General features: G+C 41.3%; 2 pseudogenes; one reads left to right on the plus strand and one right to left on the minus strand.

Moving 5' to 3' along the window:
* The first annotated feature begins 2,185 nt into the window (after positions 1–2,185).
* On the plus strand, positions 2,186–3,753 carry LOC110287925 (crooked neck-like protein 1 pseudogene; annotated as a pseudogene).
* Positions 3,754–6,998: 3,245 nt separating this feature from the next.
* On the minus strand, positions 6,999–10,083 carry LOC147004439 (zinc finger protein 384-like; annotated as a pseudogene).
* Between the last annotated feature and the right edge of the window lie 845 nt (positions 10,084–10,928).

The raw sequence follows: 10,928 nt of genomic DNA on the forward strand, positions 1-10,928 counted from the left end.
GACTTTTATGAGATGTGCAGCAAATCCCTACTGTGACATGCGGCTTTGTTATGAATACCTTCTTTATAAACATTATTGGAAATTCCCGAGTCACTTCTCCAACAGTAGGTCACACAGCATGGTAATTCATTTTATCTAGTCTTCCCTTCTGGTGTTAAAATTCCACGTAAAGAAGAAACTAGATCCTATGACATCTGTCCTCCTAAACTTGATCTGTGTGGGCTGGGGTTTTGTTTGGTTAATTTTTGTTAATTCTTTTGCTTTTTTAGCTTGTTTTGTTTTCAAGGGGAGTATGTATTCCACAGGACTGTGACTGTAGCTATTCTGAATTTGGGTGGTGAGAAGCATGTTCAAATATGTGGCTCTCTCAGTAAACTTTTCCATAACCAAAATTTTGTGTGTGTGTGTGTGTGTGTGTGTGTGTGTGTGTACTCATGTTTCACAATGTACATGTGGAGAACAGAAAAACATTTTCAGGAGACAAGTTTCTCCTTGCACAGTGGATTCTAGTATCAAACTTGTGTAAGTCTTCAAGTTCTTCAAGTTTGTACTTTTACCATCTGATGGGCTTGACTTTAAATATTTTATTGAGATGTTCACTCACATGTTATTTGGGATATTGGCATTTCTTGATTGTTTTTTTTTTAAAGTAGTAAGAAGCCGGACAGTGGTGGTGCACGCCTTTAATCCCAGCACTTGGGAGGCAGAGGCAGACTGATTTCTGAGTTCGAGGTCAGCCTGGTCTACAGAGTGAGTTCCAGGACAGCCAGGGCTACACAGAGAAAACAAAACAAAAACAAAACAAAACAAAACAAAACAAAACCCCCACAAACACAAAGCTTTTCTTGCAAATAAGTATGTCCTTTAGCCTGTAACCAGGAAAACTTTTAGCTTAACCTCTATCCCACAGGAAGAAGAAAACCACAAAACTCTAAACCTTACCCATCTTGATATTAAACAATTTAAAACAAGTAAAGAAAATCAAACAAATGCTATCTAAGCCTTAATAAATTTTGATTGATGTGTGTTATGTGTGCTTGTGAGTCCTCTTTTTCTTTCTCTTACATGCACACACACACACACATGCAGAGAGAGAGAGAGAGAGAGAGAGAGAGAGAGAGAGAGAGAGAGAGAGAGAGAGAGAGAGAGAGAGAGAGAGAGAGAGAGAGAGAGAGAGAGAGAGAGAGAGAGAGAGAGGGCAAAAGAGCAGGAATATTCTTTGAAGCAATCTCAGGCATGACAGAAATCTCCAGTGGAGCAAGGATTAAGGATTTTCAGTATGAACACAGACTGTGAAAGAGGGTCAGAGGGGCTTCCTTCCTTTATCCAGAAGTGGAATGGCTATTCCTGGTTATCAACTTGACTATATATGGAAAGAACTACAGGCCAGAATTGGAGGGCTCACCTTTGATCCAGATCTTTAGCTGAAAGACACATGTTTCTGACCTAGATCTAGGTATGGATATTAGGTCCAAGCAAGGTTGTACACACCTTTAAGATCAGGAGATCACTTAGTTCAAGGTCAGCCTGCAGCTAAACAAGTCCCAGATCCAGGCTTGGTGGGTGGGACACACCCTTAATCCTGGCCACACCCTCTGCTGGAGACCTATATAAGGCCAGCAGAAGAAGCAAGATTCACTGTCCTTCACCTGCTTGCATTTCATTGCCAGCACTGCTGTTGTAAAACACTTCTACAGCCAGCCAACTGAAACAACTAGACTAGTTGGGACCAACTGGTGTGGCTGAGCAACTAGACTTGCTAATTGCAGCTGACCATTGTTGGAGAGTTGGGACTACAGACTGAAAGTCATCCCAATAAATTCCCTCAATATAGAGAAGACTGACCAATATTAGAAGATCAGATGTATACACATTTGTAGACAGGCAGTTTCTAACACAGTGAGAAGTACTTTAAGCCTCTACTTGGAAGGCAACCAAAGGAACTTTGCAATCTTGAGCTGATGACTATGGTCATAGGAGTACTTTCCCAGAGCTAGATTAATAGTTTCTCTGAAGTGCATTGATCAACTCTAGACTTGCATTTAGCCCTACATTAAAACCCCTCTTTAGGGGATCTAGTGTGTTTTGGTCTGGCTCTGTTGTAGGGCCCGGTTGTTGAACGGTGTTGCTGGAGTTCAGTTGTGAGCCAGGTTTGCTCGCAAGCTTGTGCTCCCCTGCTGCATTCATGGCATTGTGCACCATGGCTGGGAAACAGCAGCACCTTCCTAAAGTAGCCCAGGTCAAAAACAAAGCTCCAGCCAAGGTGCAGATAACTGCAGAGCAGCTCTTAAGAGAAGCTAAAGAGCAAGAAATCGATCTCCTTGCACTCCACCTCACCAGAAGATCACAGATGAAGAAGAATTCAACGATTACAACACCGGAAAGAAAGACTTTTGAAGATAACCTAAGACTAAAGAGGACTGCAACTGGATAAAATACGCACAATGGGAGGAAAGCCTGAAAGAACTTCAAAGGGCTCGATCCACATAGGAGCGCGCTTTAGATGTGGGCTACTGAAATATTACGCTCTGGCTGAAATCTGCAGAAATGGAGATGAAGAACCGCATGTCAAGCATGCCTGAAACATCAGGGATGGTGCCATAACAACTCTGCCACGAGTCAACCAGTTCTGGTACAAGTACACATACATGGAGGAGATGTTGGGCAACGTTGCTGGTGCTCGGCAGATGTTTGAGCGCTGGATGAAATGGTAGCCTGAGGAGCAGGCCTGGAACTCCTACATCAACTTGGAGCTAAGATACAAAGTGGTGGATTGGGCCCGCACCATTTATGAATGCTTTGTGCTTGTGGACCCTGCTATGAAGAACTGGTTCAAGTATTCTCGGTTTGAAGAGAAGCATGCTTCGTTTGCTCATGCGCAGAAAGTCTATGAGAGAAGGGTGGAGGTTTTTGGGGACGAGCATATGGACCAACACCTCTATGTGGCCTTTGCTAAATTTGAGGAAAATCAGAAAGAATTTGAAAGGGTACAAGTTATCTACAGATATGTCCTGGATAGGATTTCCAAACAGGAGGCCCAAGAACTCTTGAAAAACTACATCATCTTTGAGAAGAAGTTTGGTGACTGGAGGGTTGTAGAAGATAGCATCGTGAGAAAACACAGATTCTAGTAGGAAGAAGTGAAGGCTAATCCACACAATTATGACGCATAGTTTCATTATTTATGCTTGGTGGAAAGTGAGGCAGAAGCTGACCCTGTGCTGGAAGTCTATGAGAGAGCCATTGCCAATGTGCCACCCATCCAGGAGAAGAGGCATTGGAAGCACAACATCTACCTCTGGGTTAACTATGTACTGTATGAAGAGCTGGAGGCCAAGGATCCTGAGAGGACAAGACAGGTATACAAAACGTCTTTGCAACTCATTCCTCACACAAAGTTCACATTTGCTAAAATGTGGTTTTATTATGCACAGTTTGAAATAAGACAGAAGAAATTGCCATTGGCCAGAAGAGCTTTGACAACTTCCCTAGGGAAATATCCAAAGAACAAGTTATTCAAAGGTTGCATAGATGTGGAACTGCAGCTTTGAGAATTTGGCAGATGCAGGAAGCTTTATAAAGTTTCTGGAATTTGGTCCTGAAAATTGTGCCTCATGGATGAAGTTTGCAGAGTTAGAGACAATCCTTGGTGATGTTGAGAGACATCGGGCAATCTATGAATTAGCCTTCAGCCAGCTACAATCATTAATGAGCGATATCCAGTTTGGACTCTATCTCTCTTTCATTTTATGAGCTTTTCATTTAGATTGCTTACATATAAAATTTTCATATATATATATTGAAAACTACTGTTTTATTAGGTTTTCATACAACTCTTCAATTGGACATTTTTAGTTTTACCTGCACTCCTCACAGTCCTCCCTTTTTTTTTTTTTTTTTTTTTTTTTTTGGTTTCTTTGAGACAAGGTTTCTCAGTATAGTTTTGGATGGCCTTATACTAAGAAATCCACCTGCCTCTGCCTCCCAAGTGCTGGGATTAAAGCCATGTACCACCACTACCAGCTCATTTCCTCCTTTGTGACCTCTCTACTCCCCGTTCCTATTTAAGAAAGTAAACTTCTGAAGGAGCTGTAAGTGAATACATACACACATTCATGCACTCCCACTTAGAGATCAACTGAATAAAGAAATGATTTGATACGGAATAAAGAATTGTACATGATAAAGAAAATCTTGTAGAAGAATTTGAATCAAGCAACATGACTTTTTGACAAGATATCACATCCAAAGCTCTTCTAGGTCTCTGTGATCTGGCAGGAATATAGACACCCCCTCAGTACACAAGTTTATTACCTCTGGCCAGTATCATTTAATATTCTCCTTTAATCCCAATCAGTCACATAAAATTGAGGAGCAGAGAAAGTGATGAATCAGTGAAAGATTTGACGGAAAGTGTCAGAGATAGGATATTCCCATCTCCCAGGAGAAAAACTCTTTAAGAGGAGTAATGAGTAGAGTCTTGGAGTTCTGAAGAATCAGTTCATGAATTCAGTTCAGTCAGTGAGTGGGGAGTCAGTGCAGTGAGTGCAGTGCAGTGGAGGTGAGTTCATTTGTGAGTTTATGCAGTTCAGTGCAGGTCAGCAGAAGTAGGGGAAGTAAGAATAAAAAGGAGCCAGAAGTTTAGAACAAATTGCCAGAGTTAGTTTGAGTCCAAGCAGAAGAGTTCAGTGGAGGCTGAGAGAAGCCAGATTGAATCAGTCAGGTTAGAGAGGAATATAAGCTGGAACACCTGAGTTGAACCAGCCAGCCAGTGCAAAAAGAACTGGAAAGGATAAGTTTATTCATCAGAGCCTCCAGCAATACAATTAAATGTGGTGAATACGTATTCAAAATCTAACTGAAATTCTGGAAGTGATAAAATAGAATAAGCCATATTCAAAAACTCCATGGGAGGCTATACCAACAAATGTAATGAATCAAGTAGAGGGCAGCATAGCTGAAGTTGAAGATGAGGTGGAGTTTGGATCATTTTAATAAAGAAAATGATAAAACAATGCCAAGATATAAGCAAGAATCTCCAGACACTTGAAATACTATGAACACACCAGACTTAAAAAGTGTGATCATAGAAGAAGGAAAAAAATGTAAATCTGGAGGCATAAATAACTTTTATTCAAATCATAAGAGAAAATTTCTCGTGGTTAGGGAGAAAATGCCAATATAAATGCAGGACTCAGTTAGGATATCAAGCAGACAAGAAGAGAAATGAATCTCTCCACTTCTATTAGAAAACATATTAACATACAAACCAAAGCAGTATATTAGAAACATGAACAGAGAAACAGAAAATCACATACATGGACTAGTCTACAAGAAAAGCAATTCAATATTCAAAAGAAACTTTCTAATACAGTAGAGTATGAAATGGTGTGTTGCAAGTTCTTAAAGTTAATAATTTTCAATACAGACATAGCACAGCCATCTATCACAAAGGGGAAAGGAAAACTCCATCATGAACAATAATGCCAAGGAAATTCAAAAGCCAGTTTTAGAGAAGATAATTGAAGGACTCCATCAGACTTTAAAAAAAAAAAAAAAAAAAGATTGGGTCGATTTGCATTCTTCTACATGCTGACTGCCAGTTAAACCAGCACCAATTGTTGAAAATGCTGTCTTTTTTCCACTGGATGGTTTTAGCACCTTTGTCAAAGATCAAGTGACCATAGATATATAGGTTCATTTCTGGGTCTTCAATCCCATTCCATTGATCTACCTGCCTTTCACTGTACCAGTGCCATCTATGATTTCTCTCTAGTAAAGCTTGAGGTCAGGGATGGTGATACCACCAGAAGTTCTTATACTGTTGAGAATAGTTTTCGGTATCGTGGGTTTTTTTTTTGTTGTTGTTGTTGTTATTCCAGAAGAATTTGCAAATTGCTCTTTCTTTTCTTTTTTCTTTTTCATCCCTAAATTTGAATTTATATCTATACAATTATCTAAAAACACTCCTTAGTTTGTACATAAGTTTTTAATTTTTAAATTGCTTTATAAGAACTGTATACTTCCTGATTATTTGAATATTTTCTGATATCTTCCATGATTAGAAAAATTAAAAGGCAAAAGAAAATTAAAATACCATGGACGAAGGACAAGGTGGACAAAAAAATTAGACAAAATAAAACATCAATATGAAAATTTTCAGAGATAGTGCATTTATAAACACAGAAATGGTTACAGCAAAGATGGCGGTAATGAGCAGGCCATGTCCGGCATCTGACCCTGGTACCTAGGGAGGCAAAGTCCAGTTCTATGTTTGCCCAGAATTCTCCCTTCTCTGCAAAAACCCAGATGGTGTTGCAATGAAAACAGCTAACATATCTCCCAGAGCTCATTGGACTCGAGAGTAAGACTGAGTATATAGGCCCTTGGTTGGCAGAGAAGGTAGGAGGCTGTAAGGAAAAATCATAACTCACACTCTTAAGCCACCCTTGGTCACCTGGGAATCTCTGGCACCTTGGAGACCATGAGTCAGCTATTGTTCCCTTATAAATAAAAAGGTATAGTCACCACCCAATATGAAGTGAGATTATGGAAGGGGAAGAAAAGGTCTCACAGGGGTCAGGCCATGTGCAAAATCTGTTCTTTTACAGGTAAGTGTAGAACAGAAGGCTGGTGACATTTAGAGGTTTCTTCTCTGTTATCTGATAGGGCCAGTCTCTAGTCTTCGATCAGCCCCAACTTTGAGGATGAATAGGGAGAAAGGTACACGCCCTCAAACACTGGACAAGATATGAGGTCACAGCAGATCCTTCTCTCAAGTACCAAACCCCAGTTTTAAAAGCTCTGCCTGGATGGAGGCTGGTGGATAACATTATCATCTCAGGATTCCTTGGCCAATCAGGAGCAGCTGAAATTAAGGATGGTTATCCTGCAAAGATTGCCATGCCTGAGACCCAAGGAGCTGGAGACAGGACTTGTCAATGAAGAAGAGAACTTTTCTATCAAGAAGAGTTGACAAAGGAAGGCAGTATGAATCTCTAAGAGCTGGCCAGGTGCTCCACCTGGATGTGCTGGAAGTGACACTGAGGCAGATGTGTGTATGATGCTCTGCGGGCTTATAGGGGGTCATGTCAAAGGAACACCGGGATGGAGGGTTCAGGTTTCTGTCCCCACCACTCCCTCCCTGGTGAGCTGCCCCAAGAGACTGGAAGTGTGGTGGTTGTGGAGGTGGCTGCTCCTGCTGCTGCTGCCTCTGTTGCTGCTACTGCTGCTGTGACACCTGCAAATCTTGGGCCTGGGCCTGGACTTGAGCTTGGGCCTGTGCCAATGCTGTTGCTGCTGCTGCCTCTTGCATTTGTTGTTGAAGATCAGGAGGGTTGTGTTTGCACATGTTTCATAAGGTATGTTTCTGATGAATATGCCCAACTACAGACGGTGCCAGTATAAACCCTGGCATGTTTCACTGTGTGTGTAGATTCATGAACTGCATCTGTATATGCTCGCTGACAGTTGTGGGTGTCATTTGAAGGGTTTATCTTTGTTGTGCTGCCATCTGTGAGACAGCAGTTTGGAGAGCTATGTGAAAGTCTTCTCACAGCCTGGGTGTGTGTACATTTGTAAGGTCTGTCACTCACCAGTATGGATTCAGGTGTGCTAATGCAGATGTGAGAGCTGGCAGAAGGATTCGGATTTCTCACAAAAGTTATAACTATAGGGCTTGGCCCCTGAGTGGGTAAGGATTAGGATAAGGGCCAGGGAGGAGATGTTGGCAAAGGTCTTGGAGCAGTGTGGGCACTTGTGGGGCTTGGTCTCAGTGTGTGACTGGGAGTTGATCTGCATGTCCGACTTTGAGTAGAAGGTCATCCTACACCCAGGGTCACACAACAAGTTTGTGGTGGAGATGGGAGCCATGTGCCAAAGGCTCTGTCCATTTCCTGTGCCACAGTTCCCTTTGCTCCTGTAGGTCTTGCCATCTTTCTGATGTTCATTGTCATCCCCAGGGGCAAGGATGTAAGGGTCCTTCATCTCAGGAAGCCCTGATCCTCAGGTCCTGAAAAAATAACTTATCTGCTCCCCTTGAACTTTCCTGTTTTCCTCCATTCAAGTGAGGCCCTTAAGTGAACTCTGCATGTATTTTCATAACTAGTTTTCCAATCTTTGCCCTGTAGAAACCCTGATTTTGGTGGAAAGTTTTCAGGGTTCTTTGAGTAACCCCAAAGTAGAGAGAAAGTGGAAAGTGAGTGAATAGGTAAAGCTTTCGCTCACCTGTCCTGTCCAGCAGGACCCAGTTATTCGTGGGTACGAGGGGGACCACAAACCTGAAAGAGAAAGGACAGGAAAAAGAAGTAAGACCAAGCAAAGAGTTGTCAAGGTCTGTTTAATGAAGGCTAGGAGCCTGATTATAAGCACACAGTGAGAGAAAATAGGGAGGGGCTGAGGGGGAATTAACAAAGAACAAAGAAGTGGGCAGCTGGGGACATGAAGTCTGAATTCAGACTGCAGGCGGGAGGTATCCTGAGTCTTATCTCCAGAGTGTAGATTCCTCCTTAACAGCCCTGGGTGTCAAGCTAGGCTCAGCGCATAACTCATGTCCTTAGAAGACTTGGGAGTCAGGAAGAGATAAGGAAGACAGGACTATAATTCAACTTTTTAGGGTCTTTGGTGCCAGGAAGGGAATAGGGAGGAGGAGGCGACTGGCTCCTTAACACAAGGCCACTTGGCTTGTTAGGGTGGGAAACTGTGAAAGGCTTACTTTCTCATGATATGGTCTCCAACACTCACATATTTCACACCAATTTTATTTGAAAGTATATCTTTCATGCCACCTGGTAAAACACTTTAAACAACTGTTTGAAACTTTTCCTCTGGGAATATTTAATGGCCTCTAGACCTGTTTCCTGGATGTACCCCATTTTTTTTCTTTTTCCTATGTTTTTCTCTATAGACTAAAATACAGGAGGCATTTTAGGATCAGGGTCACCCACAAGTCACCTTCTTAAAGACATTCAACTATGTCACTCTGATCTTAATTTTCAATAACCAGGACACATAGTCGTGACTGGTTCCAAATCCATGAGCATGTTCCTCACATCACTTTTTATGAACCCAATTACCTTCTGTCCTATAACAGTATCTAATTTTATAACTTTAAATATACAAGGAAGACATGTTCTTCCTTATTATGAAAATAAGTAAATTTGCAGGAGTGGTTAAAAAAGAGAAATTGAACTGAATTCCTCTTTCTTTGTTGAGTCTTTGTGTGGTTTCTGTATCAGGGTGCTATGAACTCATAGAATGAGTTTAGCTATGTTTCTTCTGTTTCTACTTTATGAATAATTTGAGGAGTATTGTACTAACTCTTTTTTGAATATCTGGTAGAATTCTGCACTACAACTTTCTGGCCTTGGGCTTTTTTGGAATGGAAGACTTTTGATGACTGTTTCTATTTTCTTAGGAGTTATAGGACTGTTAGTTACTTTACCAGATCTTTATTTAACTTTGATCATTGATAACTGTATATAAATCACCCATTTCATTTAGATTTTGCTATTTTTTGCAGTACAGGCTTCTGCAGTAAAACCTAGTGATTCTTTCAATTTCCTCAGTGTCCATTGTTATGTCTCCTATTTCATTTCTGATTTTGCTATTTTGGGTATTGTCTCTCTACCTTTCAGTTAGTTTGGCTAAGCATTTGTCTACCTTGTTGATTTTAATCAACGCACAGGCTCTTGGTTTCACAGATTCTTTGTACAGTTCTCTTTGTATCAAATTGACTGAATTCAGACTTTATTCCCTGACAGCGAATCCTACCTACCTCTCTAAAAGATGAGGCTTTGTCTCACCTTAGGAATTGCAGAATGCAATACATCAAAACATTGCTGATCTTCATGGTGGTGATGCACACCACAGTCTCTCAGTGAACATCTACACTGGCAGGTTTCAGGGTGTGTTGAAGTAGTGTAACATACAAGGTGCCATGAGAGATTACTAATAGAAATCTGCAGGATTCCTCCACATTAGATTTCACTATGGTCTTAAAAGTCATTTTGTGACTTTTCCAAGAATGCACAAGAAATTCAAGTTTCTAGGCTTGGCAGCAATGATGAATATCTGCTCACCCATGTCATCAGCTCATCAACTGATCATCTAAACCAAGGAATTTCATAAGCTCTATATTTGTAGTTATGTTCCTTTTCTCTCTCTTCTGTTTCTCTCTCTGTCTCTTTGTCTCTCTCTCTCTGTGTCTCTTTCTCTCTCTCTCTCTGTCTCTTTGTATGTGTATGTCTCTTGAGAGGCTCTGCTTGTGCTTGACAAATAAAGAGGTGGATGCTCTCCATCAACCATTAGACTGCGCACAACGACCCAATGGAGGAGCTAGAAAAAGGACCCAAGGAGCTGATGTTGTTTGGAGCCCCATAGGAGGAACAGCAATATGAACTAGCCAGTACCCCCAGAGCTCCCAGAGACTAAACCACCAACCAAAGTACACATGGTGAGACTCCTGGCTCCATCTGCGTATGTAGTAGATAATGGCTTTGTTGGTCATCAATGGGAGGAGGGGCCCTTGGTCCGTGAAGGCTCTATGTCCCAGTTTAGGGGAATGTGCAGGCTAGGAAGCCAGAGTGGAATGGTTGGTGAGCAGGGAGAGGAGGGGAGGAGATAGGGGGTTTTTAAAGGGGAAATCAGGAAAGGGGATAACATTTGAAATGTAAATAAAAAAAGATCTAATAAAAAAAAGGAAACAACAGAAACATTCCATGCTATCAAGAGGGATTCATTTTCCCAATCTAGCTTCTAGGAAGCTAATCTCAAATCTAAATTTTACAGATGTGCCTAATCTACATTGTCATCCTACATGAGAGGTGAAGATCTGCTCTAAAACTGAAAATAAAGGATACTGAGGCAAGATCCTGAATAGAGAACTGAATGCAGTGTTAACATCAGATCCCTGCATACATGCCTGGCAG

Source organism: Mus caroli, unplaced genomic scaffold (assembly GCF_978045245.1).
Source record: "Mus caroli unplaced genomic scaffold, Mus_caroli_1 scaffold_6, whole genome shotgun sequence".
In the NCBI taxonomy this organism is placed as follows: domain Eukaryota; kingdom Metazoa; phylum Chordata; class Mammalia; order Rodentia; family Muridae; genus Mus; species Mus caroli.